General features: G+C 38.0%; 1 long non-coding RNA gene across 1 annotated transcript; it reads right to left on the bottom strand.

Annotated features, from left to right (window-relative positions):
- Positions 1–5,514: 5,514 nt before the first annotated feature.
- LOC142541757 (uncharacterized) lies at positions 5,515–5,886 on the bottom strand. The gene is made up of 3 exons (XR_012819462.1): positions 5,817–5,886; positions 5,694–5,734; positions 5,515–5,617 (listed from the first exon to the last, which is right to left on the bottom strand). It is a non-coding gene; the product is annotated as an uncharacterized LOC142541757 (long non-coding RNA).
- Between the last annotated feature and the right edge of the window lie 12,529 nt (positions 5,887–18,415).

The raw sequence follows: 18,415 nt of genomic DNA, 5'->3' as shown, positions 1-18,415 counted from the left end.
GTGGAGTAAAGGGGTTGGTCGCGAGTTGTGTTTTCTTGGGGACTAGCGATTTGAGGCGAGTTTCGGCTTGCATGGGGGTGTGGCTGTGGGTCCAGAAGGTCCAGAGGGATCCTAGGGTGGTCTACGTGAGGTTGGTTGGTGGCTGGACCGCTTGGTCGTGAGCTAGGTGTGGAATTATGGAGCTTGGTTGCATTAGGGTTCGGTCGGAGCACTTGCTTGAAATTCCAGTAGCACATGGCCTCGTTTTTCGTGGGTTATAGTATGCTGGAATGTGAGGTTTAGGGGCTGGTATGATGTATTTTCGGCATGGTTTAATTTTGAAATAATTTGGTTAGGGTTCGGGTCGATTCAGGTTAAAACAGGGACCCCGGTCTAAGTTCTAAAAAAAATCGGTTAATTTTTATAAAGGGCTCGATTTTACGTCTAAGAAACACTATTAATTATGTTTTGGGATATTTTAAGGAGTTTGGTAAGCTTCGGGTCGAAATTTAGAGGTCCATGGGTAAAACGGTCATTTTAGGTTTCCAGGGGTACAATGATCATTTTGCTCCCGGGGTGAGTTTTTAGTCCAGGCAACGCCATGTGCACAAATTTATCATATTTTAAATGTTTAAGCAATAGGTTTATGATATTTACGTAAACATTAAAAATACGGTGCATGCTTGGTTTCAAAGAAAATTCACGTTTATGCATGTTTTTATTAAGCGGTGAACTTGATGACACGTTTTGAAGGATGAGATTTGGTTGTGACTAACATGATTATATGAGATATTATAAGCTGAGGCCAAGGCTTCAGTGGACGGGTAATGCTATCGCTGATGTCCCCGCCGTCGGGTACCGCGGTTTTTAGATTGATCCATCAAATAGAGCTGATACGATAGAGCTGATATGAAAGTCACAACTAATGAAATGAATTCAATTAAAAGGAAATGTATACGTATAAAATGATATGTTGAGAAAAGTTTTGACATGTTATGATTTTATACGACACGCTTATGTTCATGCTTTTAAGTTCATGAAATGTATTTTGATTACGGTATTTTCACTGTTGTGTGCTACGTATATGTATTTGATATTAATGGTGCAGGTGTGTTGAGTCTTTAGACTCACTAGGCATGTTTGATGCAGGTGAGCATTTGGATGAGGAGACTGGAGGTGCCGAACTTTGAGTAGGCAGGGCTGGATGTGCGAGCACGACTCGAGGACCACACTTTTCCGCACATCACGTTTTTATGATTTTGGAGCAGACATGATCAGTTTTACACGTTTTTCGTTATGATACGCTATTGATTTTCAGGATTTTACTTGTTTTTTTTATTCATGCATAATTGAGGGCTGAGTTGGCAATTTTTAAATTAGAGTATTTTTATTTGTCGATCGTTTTCGATTAATTTTTAAATGGAAAAATTTTCAGCAGGGTTGTATGGATGCAAAATATTTAGATGTTTATTTTCGAAAATGTGAGCTTAAAAAATATATATATATATATTTCCGTATTTTAAATGAGTAGATGTTACAGTTGGTATCAAAGCAAGGGTCCTATATAGGGTTGTGCCACCGTCAGTTTCTGCGGCTCAGTCTTCAAGCCTCGAGTCGGTAAGCTTTTATGTTTCAAATCTTTTAAATGATTTACTGCTATCACCTGCATGTCTTCATAATATACGATTTACGAGGATTTTCAGTTCATGTTTAACTGCTTTTATGATTTAAGGACTTATTATTTTGAAAAATTAGATTAATTGCATGTTGGGTTACATTTATAAATTGGACTGTATTCAGATATCATTCTTCCCCAGACGTGCTCCGAACTCAGATCGTCAGGATGAGATTCCTGGAGGCGGCAGAGGCCCTCCACCACCACCACCGCCAGGAGATGCAGCTACCCGTGTTATGGAGGGTATTGCTAGGCTACTAGAGCAGGTACAGCAGGCTCCCAGACTGCATACCGATATTCTTGAGCAGTTTTGACAGCTCAACCTGAAGGAGTTCGGGGGTACCACTGATCCATTTTTGGAAGAGGGATGGATTAGATCGCTTGAGCTGCATTTTGAGTACTAGCAGATGATAGATGGTGACTGGGTCAGGTGCGTCACCTATATGCTGAGGGATGATGCATCCCTATGGTGGGAGGGAGCCGCCCATGCAGCGGACTTGGCTACTCTCTCCTTGAACAGGTTCAAGGAGATATTCTACGTCAAGTATTTCCCAGCTGATGTTAGGGGCCTCCTTACGAGGGAGTTCACAAGTCTCCGACTGGGGGACTTTTCTGTGACGGAGTTTATCCGCAAGTTTGACTGGGGCTGCCATTTTGTGCCCATGATCACTAGAGATGCCACTCAAAAGCTGAGGAACTTTATGGACGGACTGAGACCCACCCTGCGCCAGGATGTCATGTTGATGAGGCCTACGAGCTATGACGAGGCCACCCCTGTACTTTTCAGGCGGAGCAGGCACTGCGAGACATCGATTTTGAGATGCAGCGAAAGATATAGCAGACTCAGTCCAGTTCCCAGCGATAGAAGAAGCAGTTTACTGGGCCACCGAGGCAGCAGGGGCATCAGAATCTCCATGGATAGTTTAGGAGGCCCCAACAACAGAGACCTCCTCAGGCGCTAGAGGACGAACAGCCTTGCAGACAGTGCAACAGGTTCCATTTCGGCAAGTGCATGTGGGGGACCTTTAAATATTTCATTTGTTAACATGAGGGCCATAAACCAGCAGACTTCCCTAGGAACAAGGGTCCCACTACTGGCCGAGCATATGTGATGCATGCTGAGGAAGCCGAGGCAGAGCCAGACTCGACGCTGATTATTATTAACCCTTATGTTTAAGATTTTAAATTATCGCTCGATTGCATGTGTTATACGTTTGTTATGAATTAAGTTGTGGGATTGATAACATAGAAGAAATTAGGATGCATGCTCCACCTAGTTGGGGTTTAGAATTAATTGGTTAATTTGAGAATTTGTGGACCCAATTGCAATAACCGATAATTTGACGACCTAATTGCTAAAATCGATATTTCAGACGACTTTTTTTCGAAACTTCTGGATTTTTGGAGATTTAATTCTAAAATTTTCGGGAATTATACGATTGTTTTGGGGTTAGATCAATTCGAAATTTTAACGGGGTCATTTTGCAAATTTTCGAAACTGTAAGTGCTAAACTGCAAATTCCGAATTTTGAGGAATAGTTGGGTTAATTCAGTAATTTTTTGAGGATTTTGGGATAATTGCTGGTAAGGAATTTTCTAAGCTTCAACACGATTAGATTTGATGGTATATTTTGTCGCAGGGAGGATATATATTTCAGGTGTAGCTACGCATACATTGCTAGATTCAAGAGCTACACATTCGTTTATATCCGAAACTTTTGTCAAGCGGCTAGGAATCATACCAGTGGCGATGGATTCAGGATTCAGAGTATCGATTCCATCTGGGGATCAGATGTTCACTTCTCAGATAGTGAAGAGGTTGGAGCTTCGGCTACAGAAATATACGGTGCAGGCAGATCTGATAGTGCTACTGTTGTCGGAGTTTGACATTATTCTGGGTATGGATTGGCTTTCGTTGAACGGAGCTGTCATAGACTTTTGACAGAGGTGAGTGTCTGTCCGATCGCCTAGTGGTAAGCCATTTGTTTTTTATGCAGCCAGACACCATCAGTTGCCGCACGTCATTTCCTATATGTGTGCGAGGAAGCTTAAGAAGAGAGGTTGCCAGGCATTTTTGGCCAGCATTGTATCAGTGTCAGAGCCAGTCAGTCAGAGGCTCGAGGACGTGGATGTGGTTAGTGAGTTCTCCAGTGTTTTTCCTGACGATATTTCAGACATTCCACCAGACAGAGAGGTGGATTTATCTATTGTGCTCATGCCAGGTACAGTGCCGATATCTAAGGCACCCTATTTTCAAGCCCCAGTCAAGATGAAAAAACTGAAAGATCAGATACATGATGATTTGCTAGATAAAGGTTTCATTCGCCCTAGCTTTTCTCCATGGGGCGCACCAGTTCTAGTTGTCAAGAAGAAGGATGGCAACATGCGACAATGCATTGACTACCTAGAGTTGAACAGGGTCACAATCAAGAATAAGTATCCGTTGCCGAGGATCGAGGACTTGTTTGATCATCTTCAGGAAGCATCAGTGTTCTCCAAGACAGACCTCTGATCCGGATACCATCAGCTGAAGGTGAGAGAGTCTGACGTGCATAATACAACCTTCTGGATGCGTTATGGGCACTATATGTTTATGGTGATGCCCTTCGATTTGACGACAAGCCAGCAATCTTCATGGATCTCATGAATCGCGTGTTTCATCTATACTTGGATCAGTTCGTCATATTCTTCATTGAAGAAATTCTAATCTATTCGAAAAGCAGGGAGGAGCACAGTCAGTAGCTGAGGACCGTACTGTAGACTTTACAGGACAAACGGATGTATGCCAAATTCAGTATGTGCGAGTTCTGGATTGACATGGTGGCATTCTTGGGCCACATCGTATCTCAGGATGGCATAGAGGTCGACCCCAGTAAGATCGAAGCAGTCAGATATTGGCCAGTGCGTAAGAGCGTGACAGAGAAATTCATTCAGGGCTTCTCTTTTATTGCGGTGCCTATGACCGCCTTGGCGAAGAAGAATGCCAAGTTTTTATGGGGATCTGAGTGCCAGGAATGCTTTAACAGGTTGAAGCTAGCATTGACCACAACACCACTTATAACTATGCCATCAGAGCATGGAGAGTTTGTGGTTTTTACAGATGCTTCGAAGCTGAAGATTCATGAGAAGAATTATCCAACTCATGACCTCGAGCTAGCATTAGTGGTGTTTGCTCTGAAGATTTGGAGACACTATCTGTATTGGGAGAAGTGCATGATTTTTACTGATCACAAGAGCCTGAAGTACTTCTTCACACAGAAAGAGCTGAATATGAGGTAGAGGAGATGGCTAGAGTTATTGAAAGATTATGAGTGTGGCATTAGCTACCATCCGGGTAAGGCTAATGTGGTTGCAGACGTTCTGAGCAGGAAGCACGCAGTGATTGCCCATTTTTTGGTACAGAGATTGCTACAGGAGGAGATTCAGAGATTTGAGCTTGCGGTTTATGCCAAAGGCGATGCCCCAAATCATGCTACTCTGACAGTACAGCCGACATTGAGAGACAAAATTTGGGCATGGCAGACTTCTGACGAGCCGTTGCAGAAGTGGAGTTAGAGGGACGAGGCTAAGGGCCAGAGACTGTATACAGTTGTGGACGGCATAGTCAGATATAGGGACCGTCTATGGGTTCCTGACAGTGATTCCCTGAGAGCAGATATCTTGAGCGAGCCCCACAACACACCATACTCCATCCACCCAAGGAGTACGAAGATGTATAAGGATCTCCAATCTCTCTATTGGTGGCCGAGCATGAAGCGAGATATCCTGTGATTTTTTTCCGAGTGTTTGACTTGTCAGCAGGTCAAGGCAGAGCATCAGAGGCCTGTCTGGGTGATTTTGATCACAGGTAATAGCGATATCACCTCAATCAACTTGGCAGCATTTCGGAGCCCACGAGCCAAAGTATCCATTCCAGCAATGTGAGCAATGAACAAGTCTTCGACACCTGTGCTTTCTCTTCGCCTGTTACATTTAGAAAAAAATATTATCAATCTGTGAATGGTAACGTCGAAGCTACAAGGAGTCAAAGAAAACTTACAGTTTTGCATCAAAATTGAATCCTAATGGTGCAAGTCCTTCCTATGTTGCCCGAAGAAACACGTAACCGCATATTTATTTCATTCAATGAATTGTTTTACAGAGAGTTAAGGATTTGACGTACATATTTAACAACGCTGAGCATAAATAATGTTGCTTCTCCTACATCCATCATTAACTGGTCCGTATCCCAATGTGTAGCATTGAAATGTAATGCGTTTGACTACTTATCGATCAGGTCAAATAGCATTGAATATTTAATCTCTTCAGCAACACACCAACTTTAGGGTCGCAAGTGTTTGCATCAATATTCCCCAGTAAACCGTTGATTCTTGAAGTCTCAAGCTCATGATGACAGCTGGAAGAACAAAAAATAACATTTCAAGGAAGCAACGAACTATTTGATGCTCAAATTAAATTAGAATAGCAAAAAGAACATGGTAAAAACAAATCGCCATGGGAGAACATCACCATGGACTTTGTGACAAGGCTTCTGAGGACTACTGGGAGATATAATGCCATCTGGGTGATTGTTGATCGGCTCACTAAATCAACTCATTTTCTTCCGATCAGGAAGACTTTCACCATGACTCAGTACGCAGAGCTGTACATCAGAGAGATAGTCAGACTGCATGGGATTCCAGTGTCCATCGTGTCAGACAGGGATTTTAGGTTCACGTCTGCGTTCTGGAAGAGTCTCCATCAGGCGTTGGGTACTAAGCTGCTATTCAGTACTGCATTCCATCCTCAGACAGATGGAGAGTAAGAGAGGGTGATTCAGATTCTGGAGGACCTAATCCGAGCTTCCATTATGGACTTCCAGGACAGCTAGGAGCTGAATTTATCTCTTGTGGAGTTCTCATACAACAACAGTTATTGTTAGAGTAGGTGCCCGAGCCAAATGTTGGCCGAGGGTTCATTTTGAAACTCTATGTATAAACAATCTTTATTTTAATAATATTTGAAATTATTGTTTTGACACATCTTTATCTGTATACCCATGCTAGTTGCATAGATAAAGTCATTGAATATACAAATAGTTGAAAGACTATGAGATGCTCATATGATGAGTATCCTGAAACTCATATTTGGAATACTGTATATTCTAAACAGTTCCTGGTCGATTCAGCCGCCATTAAGAAGGACAAAGCCCGCTGGAGTTTGAAACTATTATCTGCGATGTGAGTACCATTTTTCATTGGTAGGGGACATGTGATGTCCGAGCAAGCATATAGGTGCTCTTTGTAGAGTGCACTGAACAACCCTCTATAAAAGAATTTCCAAGTGGTTCTCACTTATCGAGTGGAAACGTCCTAGTTTATGGTTGTACACCATTATTTCTTATGACCCGGGACAATATTGAGACTCTATATGCTAGCATTGCACTTCAACTTGTTTACCGAATCTTATGGGGTCATCATGTGGCAATGTTGGGTGTTTTGTCGAAACATATAGGAGTCGATGCATTGTAGTCAGGGATTCACTGCTTACTTCGGGTATGGATATCCTATGTGTTATCATGTGTATGTAGTTTGAAATCTCTAATCACAGTGTTGGTGGTAATTAAGAAAGGGATTTTTTAGAGTACATCATCGATGCAACTACGACATGACACATAGTATCAATTCTTTGTCAGCTCTCGATATACCAATAGTTGTCGAATCGGTCGGGATATATGAGATGAAGGGACCTTACTGTACGCTAACCATAATAGAATGGTTCTTGCAGGCACTATGATTTGATACCTAGGGAATCATTTAAGCGATGCTGCAAGGTGTTTAACATGATTGGTTGGGTACTATCAGACTTGAGTTCTGACGTTCTTATTATCAAGGAGTTGATAAGTATGAATGGAGCAACTGGGTATGCTCATATAATCACATGTTTAGTCCCGAATCACATTGAGATGTGAACCCACGGCTAATTGTATAATTGAACTATTGATCGTCACACAAGTGCTAACTTTCTAGATCCTGTTGAGAAGGAAAATAGTTCAATGTGTTGAACGACTTATAAAGGAGTCTATAAGCGCAAAGAAAAATAGAAGTATGACTTCTATAAGAGGATTATGAGGAATGTAACTTTTAATTTGTGGAAGTGTTCCTAAATTAAAAGATGGCTCAAATAAAAAATGTATTTGAAAATTGTGATTTTCATGAACATTATTATGGACTACATTAATTAAACACTAGTGGACCTAGTATAGTCCAAATAATTAAATTAATTCAAGTGTTGAATTAATTAAATAACATTGGGTCTTGTAGAGCTCAATTGTAAATAATTATTCAACTAGTGGGCTTGAGTAAAATCAAATAAAGTTTAAATGCTCTCAACTGTGTTTGAGATATTTAAATAAAAGTCCATGAGCTTTGTAATTGTTTCAAGCCCAAATAAATTGCATGCAAGGGATGTGAAAGGTTGGAGGCAAATTTTTCAATAAAAAAGACATGCATGATCATGTACTTTTCAACTTTTTCAAGCACCAAGAAAAATTTTCCTCCCCTTCTCTCCTTAAGCATGGCCAAAATTTAGAGCTCATTTTTCCCTCGCATTTTGCTTCTTCATTTTGTTGAGGATTGCATAAAATCCTCAATGCAAAATACTCTAATTTTTCTAGTGCAAAAATAGAGTGGATTTTTCAATTTGGTGGTGGACCTAATTTGAAGGAAAGAATCTATAAGGGCAAGTTGTGATCTTGGAAAGCTTGTAGATTATCTAACCTCAAGAGCTAAGTTGTTTACAACTTAGTTGGAGTCAAAACAACAATCCTTATGATTGATAGGTACATTTCTAAAACGCACTATCTATGTCATTTTTGTGTTTTTGTTATTTGCTACACAATATGCTTGAGGTGCTCGGTTTTTCTTGTGAAGTTTTTCAAAAATAAAACTTTTTTTGCGCATCCGGGCACCGTAACCGATCCCCTTTCAAGTGGTATCATGAACTATGGTTACTTTTATGTATAGAAAATACATGATATTATATTGAGGATAATTTCTAACCGCATGAGATAATCGTCGCAATAAATCGAAGGATAAATGAGGGAACTTTCGGCCACCCATGTTGCTGCCCATTCGGGCAGCAAGTGTTCCCCTATTTTAATAATAATAAAAAAATTATTGAGTTGGCTGGAATCCGACGACGGAGCTCCGACAACGACGATGACGACTAGGGTTTACAAAAGTGTTTTGGAATATTAAAGTGTCATGAGCCTTGAGTTGTTCAGCTATTAGATGAGTAATATATTTGTGAATTTTAAATGGGCCAAAATATATTTGGTAAAAAATGTCTTTTTTGGGCCTTTAAGTTTAAATCTACAAGAAGAGCAAGCTCAGTCTTAGATTCATCGGAACATTTGAGATCCTAGAAAGAGTTGGGACACTTTCTTACAGAGTCGCATTGCCGCCGAGTCTAGTGGGAGTTCATAATGTTTTCCACGTCTCTATGCTGCGGAATTACATTAGCTCTTCATCAGCTCACCGGACTTCTGAAGGTCTTCTGCTGAACTACCTATCAGCTGGACAATCAGTTGAACTGGCCTTTGATATATTAGTTGAACTGGTTAAGTTTGGGCAATCAGTTGGCGCTTTCAGTTTGCATCTCGATTGCTTCAGTTTAAGCTCGGTAGCTTTCTGCGCACTTAGGTAAATTCATTAGAAACAAAATAAAAAGTTTTGTTAACATCAAAATAAGATTGCGAACATAAAATGTTTCAACAATCTCCACATTTTTTATGATCACAAAAATTAAGATTTTAAAAGAAATTTAAAATTTAAAACTAATTCAACATCAAAATCAAGATTGCTAACATGAAATAATCCAACAATCTCCCCCTGTTTGATGATCACAAAACATGAGATTTTAAAAGAAATTTAAAATTTAAAACTAATTATCCCCCTTTCCGAGAATCAAAAACATCTAAATCATTTACATAAAACAAAATTTAAGTTCGATGGATAATTAATGAAAACTCATTATCAAGAACTGAATTAAAAGCAAGTTTAAAACATTTTTCAGTTCGAGGGATAAGAAATCTCCCCTCAAAAACTGAATTAAAAACTCTCCCTTAAAAATATAATCATTTACGCGATTTTAAAAGAAGTTTTAGCAATATTTAACATTCAAGCAATTTAGACAACAAATCTGCAGATAGCAGTTCAGTTACATAAAAACTAACTCGATAAACATGATGTTTATTTAATCAAATAAGTGTCCTTTATATCATACATTAAGCACACCAACATGTATAAGGGAAATTTCTATTGCAATAGCAGATTTTAAACAACATCAAACATCAGTTAGTTTATACATAATAGACTTGAATATATCAAAAACTGGTTGCCTTGAATGCTTTGAATGTTGCATCGATCTCGAATTTCTTTGCCAGAAGAGTAGCTAATTTGCCTTGGACTTGATCTCTATGTTGGCTAACTGGTCGAGATGACTCAAACTAGACTCAACTGATGTTGAACCACATTGATCATATACTTTGATATGATATGGCAATGAATCGACGGTATACTACTGATGATTAAGCTCCTAATCATCCAACATTTCCGCTGGTGGTTGGGTTTCGTCTGTTGATCAACGGAACTGGTAGGCTGGCAACTGAAATCTTGTTCACTGATCAGTTTAGCTGTTCTGCTGTCAGTTTGGACTCAAAACCCTGCAAGCTGCTAAAAAAGCTAAGTTACGGAGTCGAGAGAAGTGGCTATAATGTTAGTTGCAGATCCAATAATCTTCTCTCTTTCCACGATAAACTCATATAAAATTTTTAGGAGGATTTTGAAAACTATTTTAAATAACATTTTGAAACAAATTTAAAATATCAGGTTTCAAATGACATTCTTAAAACAACTAGCTCTGATATCAATTGAATGATCGGTTCTGCCACCTGCGAGTGTGCTTCAAACACAATATTCTTCATGAGTTTCAATAACACGTGTTCTAAGAATGTAAACAACGATGAATTAAATCGAGTTTGGTTTCAAACCAAGTAGAAAATACTCGAAATAATCATTCGTTAAGAAAGCTGACCAGTTTAAAGCTTTTAGCATGTGTAAACTGATTAACTGATATAAGGGGGATCGGTTCGAGCTTGTATCAGTTCAGTAATGGTGAGAAATTAATTGATCAAATCAGTTTTAAAACAAAAGTTAAGCATTTAAATACACAAGATATGTTTATGGATGTTCGGAGACCTTAACTGCTCCTATGTCACCCTTCTACCACCTCCGGTAGGATCCACTAGAAGACATTGGTTTATACAACACCTTGTACAAACTCACTCAGCTTAGGACTTACACCACTGCCTAACTGAACTCCTAATCTAGATTGAATGCAGCACCTTCTAGCAAACACTTGTTTAACGTCTATGTGTTAAAGACTACATACACAAGTTTAACTTCTTTGTGCAAGACTCACTCAGCTATTCAATATGCTCAACTCTATGTATTTATGTGAGTGATGGTGTGTGAGTGTGTTAGAACTGATCTATGAATACAACATGAAAGTGTTCTCACACACTGAGGGAATTGTGCTTCTAATCTAAGCTGATAACACTTTGAAGTGTTCCCTCAAATCTGGGCGGATTGCTTCTTGTAAGCTGATATGCGTTGAGCGTACCCTTCTCTCTTTATTTTCACACTCTTTTTTGTTGATGATCTTGATCTTGTATTTATAGAGGCTTCGTGACCGCTCTTCAAGACTCATCAAATATGTTTGTTGCATTTAAATACGTTCCCCGAAATTTGTCTTGTATTTTTCGACAGTCATTCTGGAACATTTTTGTTTTTAACTCTGCTGCAACGTTCACTATTGTTGAAACGACCTCGATTTTTTTTTCTAATCTTAAATCATAAATTCTAAATTACTAAATAAAATAATTTAACATAATCAACCATCATAATAATTTAGCATGTGAAATCTCAAGTGCATAAAGTAAATCCTAAATCATCTCCTAACCAAAATTCCTAAATCGACCTTTGAAAAGATCACTAACAATAAATTAAAGAATAAAAATATCTCTAATAAAAATCATTAACATAAATCTTTAAATCATAAATCTATCTAGCTAGTGCGGAAACATAAAGGCCCTCGGGTGTGTACTTCTACACTCGATCGACTCAATCGTCACCGCCTCCAAAAATCATCAAATCATGCATCATACAAATCTATTGAGTCTAAAGACTCAACACGTTATAAACCTGGATAACAAATAATACATATACATCCACATGCATTTAAAAATCATATTTTTATTTAAAATAATTTTTTGAACATAAATAAACCATTAAAAATCATTTAAGTGTAATTAAATCATAAATAGTAAAATCATTTTAAAATAACTTTAAGCATAAATGAATCCTTTAAAAATCATTTAAAAATAGCTTTAATCACCATCATGAATCATACATCATACAATCATTAAAATCGTAAAGCTTGCAATCATATATCATTTTGAGAGAAGTTTGATCCTTGAAAGTGACTAGCTTTTATCCTTTGGTCGACTGATCAGTCTTCAGCTCCACATGGCCCATGGGGGGGTGTGCACTAGGCTCAACCGTGAAAATACAATCATCGGTGTCCCTCTGGGGCCTTTTTCCATACACGGGGTCCCTCTGGGGCCTTGGCCCGTAAACGGGGCTATGGGGCCTTGGCCCGTATATGGGCTCCCTGTGGGGTCTTGTCCCTCACGTCATTCCCACAAAATTGTAAGTTCACCGTTCTCAATATAAACGGATCCCCCACAAATCATATATCATATCTTTTGTCACAGTCAATCCACATCCCTCAAAATATTTTTCATTTTCATTAAAAATCATAAAATAACATATCTTTCCAAAAATAGCATTTTAAATAGTATAAATTGCACAAATTTTCCAAAAATTATAAAATAACATATTATCATCAAAATCATCATAATAAATAATAAAATATCATTTGTCATACGTTATGAAACCTTCGGACGCTGCCAAGCGTTTTCGTATTTTCCTAAGTGTAAAAAGACCGTTTTGCCCCTGAACGTAAAAATTCTTGAATTTATCTTTTTCTCACTTTTAATAACATGGGATTTTTATAAATAATTATTTAAGCTTATATGAATTTTTTCATATTTTTATTTGGCTTAAATTGATGACTTTTAAATAAATCTTTAAGTAAGACATATTAACGCGTTTTAATCCCGAATTAAACCAAACCTTAATATAAAATTCCCAAATTAGAAACTTAGACTTTTAATAATTATTTAAGCTTAAACCAAATTTTTCATAATTTTTTTCTGCTTAAAAACTAGACGTTTCAATTAATTCTTTAATTAATATTTTGTGAGGTGATTAAATCCTGGAAAATTCCAAACTCGTTATTTTGATCCCAAATTTTAAACATAACATTTTTAGTATTTATTCTATCCCTCCAAGTCATGAGCCATACCCATGGACCCATGGATGTTCTTTAATTTTCGAAATTGACACATAATCGAACACACTGAGTCATCTCCCAAAATACTCGAGCAACGCCCGAGCCACCTCAAGCCAAACCCTAGCCAACCCATCTAGGCACCCTCCCGATCAAGCCTAGTCCGTAGAACCTAGCTATGGATCGCTCAAACCCCCTGGAACCGAAACCCAAAATTTTGTACACCTCTAACCCTTCGCCCAAGACTCCTAGCTAGCAAGGGCTCTTCCAGCCGAGCCCACCTGACCTTAACCATCTCTGAACCACGCCAAGACCCAACCAAACCCAGCCCAGACCTTGGAACCCCTGCAGCGAATCACTTGAATCCAGAAACCAACAGCGTGCACCATGGAGCATCTCACGTTTTTTCCACTTTCAGTCGAGCCAGCAGCGAACCCAGCGGCACCAACCCATGGCCCGACCCCTGCCCATCTCCCTTGGACCCTTAGGGACCACCCTGGCTTGCCCCCATGCCATCCACAAGTCCCCTACTCCCGAAACACCATCCGCGCATGCTTTGGAGGAGAGTCCCTCATCATGTGGACTCTTCCCCAGCCCAAGGCTCGCCCCCAGGCCCTCCTAGGAATCTTCCTAGGACCTAACTATGATCAGTAAGAGCCATCCTTGAGACCCGGTCGAGCCCCATGACCCCATGCACCCTAGGCAAGTCCCTTGAATTTGTACAATCCAAACCAAACTCACGGCTCCTTTCTGTATTTTTCTTCCACGATTTTCCAGCTTTTTCCCTTTACTTCTTTATCATGTTTAACCATATTTCATTCATATTTTATCATGTATTGGCAGCGTGTCCGTTGGGTTCATAACATTCTTCATATAACCGTAAAATCGTCGTGTTTTTGAAATTATACGATCTACCGTAAAAATAATTCAACAATCATATTTTTCATTCATAAACAATTAAATCATGTATAATATGATTTGTATGATGTTTGAAATAGTTTATGAAACTTTCCTTTGTGTTTATAACGCTCGAATATACGATCTTCGGCGAGGGTGCGACGTTGGGCGACCGGACGACGAAGAACACAAGCTTCTTTCCTTCCCAAATTTTCGAAAATACTTGTGAGTGTGGGCAAGGTGTTCTCGGCTGTTTTGGAGGAGAATTATGGTGAAAGAAACTTTAAAACACTATTTATGTATTTTAATTAACATGTAATTGGGCTTAGGTTTGGGCTTGTTTGCTTTGGGGTGATTGGACCTACTTAAATTAATTAAATTAGGCCCAATAACACTTAATTAATTTAAATAATAAAAGTTTATAAAATTATTTTCCATAAAATAATATTTTTGATCTTTTAAAACTCCTCGTTTGCCCAAAACCGGCTTCCCGGGAAAAATTGAGCTTGACTCGTAAAATAATTCGAACTCTAACATTTTTAGAAAAATTAAATCATTTTTAAATCATATTAGTAAGCCTTGCCATTAATTAAATAAAAAACATATTCTTGTCTTGGTCGTATCCGGTCTCCTTTTCCCTGCCTATTATCGAATATTCGTGTAAAATCTTTAATTTCATGTAAACATGTCATATTATCATTTAATCATGTAATTATACATTTAATCATATAATAAACAACATGCTAGCATTTAAAATCAATTAAATAACACAATTAAGCAATTAAAATAATTTTGCATGCATGTGATTTTCGTAGGTTGGTTTTTCGGACGTTACAATTGTACTTTGATCGTACAGTTGATTTTATATCCTTGTGTACAGCTGGATTTCACTTAGATAAGCTTGTCGTGTTCTGCAAATTGGTTGGCTCCTAACTGATGTTCTGAACTGGTCAGTTGAACTGGTATAATGAAATCAGTTGGCTCATCAGCTGAACTGATTTCACTGCTTTAGTTGAACTGGTCAGCTGAGCTTTTCATCAGTTGAGCTCTTCATCAGCTGGCCGGACTTCTGAAGGTCTTCTTCTGAACTACTTATCAGCTGGACAATCAGTTGGACTGGTAATTGATATACCAGTTGAGCTGGTTCAGTTTGGGCAATCAGTTGGCGCTTTCAGTTTACGTCTCGATAGTTTCAGTTTAGGCTTGGTAGCTTTCTGCGCACTTAGATAAATTCATTAGAAACAAAATAGCAAGTTTTGTTAACATCAAAATAAAGATTTCGAACATTAAATGGTCCAACAGACTGTTCAGCTTTTCCTTTCACAAAAACACTTGATTTAGATTATTCACCAATTTCAAACACGCTGTCTTTGAAACATAAACCCTTCTTGTCATCTCTTCCGATCAAAAGTATGGATTCAAGCTTAGATGTGCTCGAATTGAACTTGGTTAGTGTCTCAGTCGCCTTCTGAAACTCATCATTGGTCTTGCCTAGTTCCCAGTCCTTTTTGCTCAGAATTACTTCAAATTTTGCAAACACAGCTTTCAGTTCAGTGTTCTCCTTCATGAAGGTTAAGTTAAGCTTATTTCTTTTAATCCAATCAGCGTACAACTCTTCATATAGTTTTTTACACCCTCAAGAGTGATTTCTTCATCATCTTCTTTCAAATCATCATCGCACTTGAGTTTCAATAAGTTTCGAACACGTGTTGCGCCCAGGTGTGGCAACACCTAAAGGATTCACCTGTAGCCAATGTTTTTCTTCCAAAAGTGCAGTCAGGGAGGTGTGATTGTTTTCTTCATTGGATTCCTCCTCATCAGATTCTTCATCGCTTAAATAAACATTGAACCTTTTATTTTTGCAAGTTCTATTTGCACATTCACTGGCATAATGTCCAAATCCATTGAATTCTCTGCATTGCACTGAATCATACTTCTTTGGATTAAGCTGGCCATTTCCTTCATTTCTTGGTCGAAACTGGCCTTGGGCACGAAACTTCTATGGCTTATCAGGGGCTGGTAGACTAGGAAACTCTGATGGTTGTTCAACCTTCTTTTTTTCTCCGATTTTCTTTAAATAATCCCAAAATTTCTTTGTGATGTAGGAGATAGAGTCCTCACAAAGGTCTGATTCATTAACCCCTTGGGATAGTTGAAGAAGATCATTATACGAATCATTAGAAACTTGGAATGCAATAGTTTTTCCCTTGTCATTTTTTTGCATGTCCATGTTCATTTCGAAGGTTCGAAGTGAACTTATCAGATCCTCCAAATCCATCTAAGTTTTATCCTTAGCCTCATAAATTGTGCATATTTTTATGTTGAACCTTTCGGGCAAGGATCAGAGTACTTTGCTTACTAGACGTTCATTTGAGATGGGATCACCCAGACTGAATACTTCATTGGCTATCTCCCTGAGACGTCGATCATAATCTATGATTGTCTCGGTTTCTTCCATTCTCAAATTCTCGAATTTTGATGTAAGCATTCTCAACTTTATTCTCCTCACACTTTCAAAACCTTTACAATGCTTCTGAAGGATTTCCCAAGCATCCTTGGCTGATATACATCTTGTAATTAAACTGAACATATTCAAATCAATGAATAAAATATTACATTCAATGCCTTTGAGTTGTAATTCGAAACATGTACTTCATCGGCAGTCCAATCACTTTTCGGTTTTATCAGGCTATCACCACTTTCGTCTATCCTCTTCGGTGGAGTCCAACCACTGATAACACGCTGTCATGCCCTTTCATCTATGGACTTTATATAAAATCTGATTTTGACCTTCCATTGGTTGTAGTTAGAACCATCTAACACTGGTGGTCGCAGTGCTGCATTTTCAAGTGACGCGTCCATTATAATAAGCAAATCTGTTAAACAAAATAGTCAGGATCAGCACTTAGTATATCACGAGTATGCTCTGATACCACTTGTAGGGTATGGGGGTATATTTTGTCTAACAGTGAATCGAGTAAGATCGTATGTGAACTAGTAGAATCATATATATTCGGCAATTTGTGTTTATCAGAATTAAGTGTTATGTGAAATGTTAAGACATTTCAGACAACATGCAGCAGGATATAAAAGTCTATGACACAAATTGATTTTAAGTAAGTAAATGGACCAGAATGTATTTTGCACAAGTATAAATACTACAAATACTTGTGTGGTTCCTAAAGGCAAAAATAATCACTAGAAAACGAACGAGTTTACACGAAAATCAACACTAGTGATTTTAATGAAAATCAATTTTCTCAATAAGTTGAGAAAATAAAACGCTTTCTAAAACGACTAACAACACTAAAACACAATTAAGAAAGGAAAAACGTGTTGCAAAAAACTGGAACAAATAAAAATAAATCTTCAACCAACTCCTTCGCAGATGTTGTCTGCAGATGTCTTTAACAATCACGGCAACACGTGAACATCACTCTTCAAAACAGCAACATCTTTGTAAAAATGTTATTATCTGAAATCCACGACGTGCAAAGTGCATACGATATGCAGCCACGAAATTTCCAAGTGAAGAGTGAAAAACAAAACGGCCTTGAGAGCAATAGAATTTAAGCACCAAAAGGAATGACCGCTCTCTCTCCTTAGCTTGCTTCATTTATTTATAGTTGTCTCATCTTCTAGGATTCATCTTCAAAGAAATTTACAAGATATAGAAATCAAGAATTCTATTAGAAACAATCTCTTTTTAAATCAATAATACCATATCTTAAAAATCATTATCATAAATATCATATCTAGTGTAAAGTCCAAAATTAAGACGACGTAATCCAACTGCATGCAAATCTAGGGAATATGAAAAATGAGTAATTAATTTATTTAATTGCTTAATTGATTATGTGACATGCATGATTATATGTTAAATAAGATTTTATGCATAAAACTGTATTTTTAAGGATTATTCGAGTTGCGATCGAGGAATGGAGACCGAGGGCTGGAAAATGTAAAATACTTTTATTAAATAATTGTTTTAATTATTTAAAACATGGTTGGTTTTTCATATTTTTAAAATAAAGGGTTTTGAGGTGATTTTAAATGCCGGGACGTAAATTTTATCGGTGTTGGTTTTTCAACAAAAATACGAACTTCTTTGCAACCCGGCTAATAAATTCACAAACTTATTTCGACAAAAATATTTTAATATTTTAATTAAATCCTAATTAAGACTAACGGGCCTAAACTTATGCTTAATAGGCCTAAAGCCTTGATTAGTGAATTGATTACTATAAAATATGTAAAGCACTCACCAAACCCTATGCAATACCTACGCCTCACTTTCAGAATTGGTTGCACACCAAAACTCGCCAAATAAAAGACACACACATCAAAACTCAAAGAGAATTTCGAAAGCTCAAGGAAAAATTTCAAGTCAAGGTTCTTGCCCCGTTCTTC

The sequence above is a fragment of the Primulina tabacum genome, chromosome 4 (genome assembly GCF_025594145.1).
Source record: "Primulina tabacum isolate GXHZ01 chromosome 4, ASM2559414v2, whole genome shotgun sequence".
Taxonomy (NCBI): Eukaryota; Viridiplantae; Streptophyta; class Magnoliopsida; order Lamiales; family Gesneriaceae; genus Primulina; species Primulina tabacum.
This window is presented reverse-complemented; position numbering and strand designations above follow the sequence as displayed.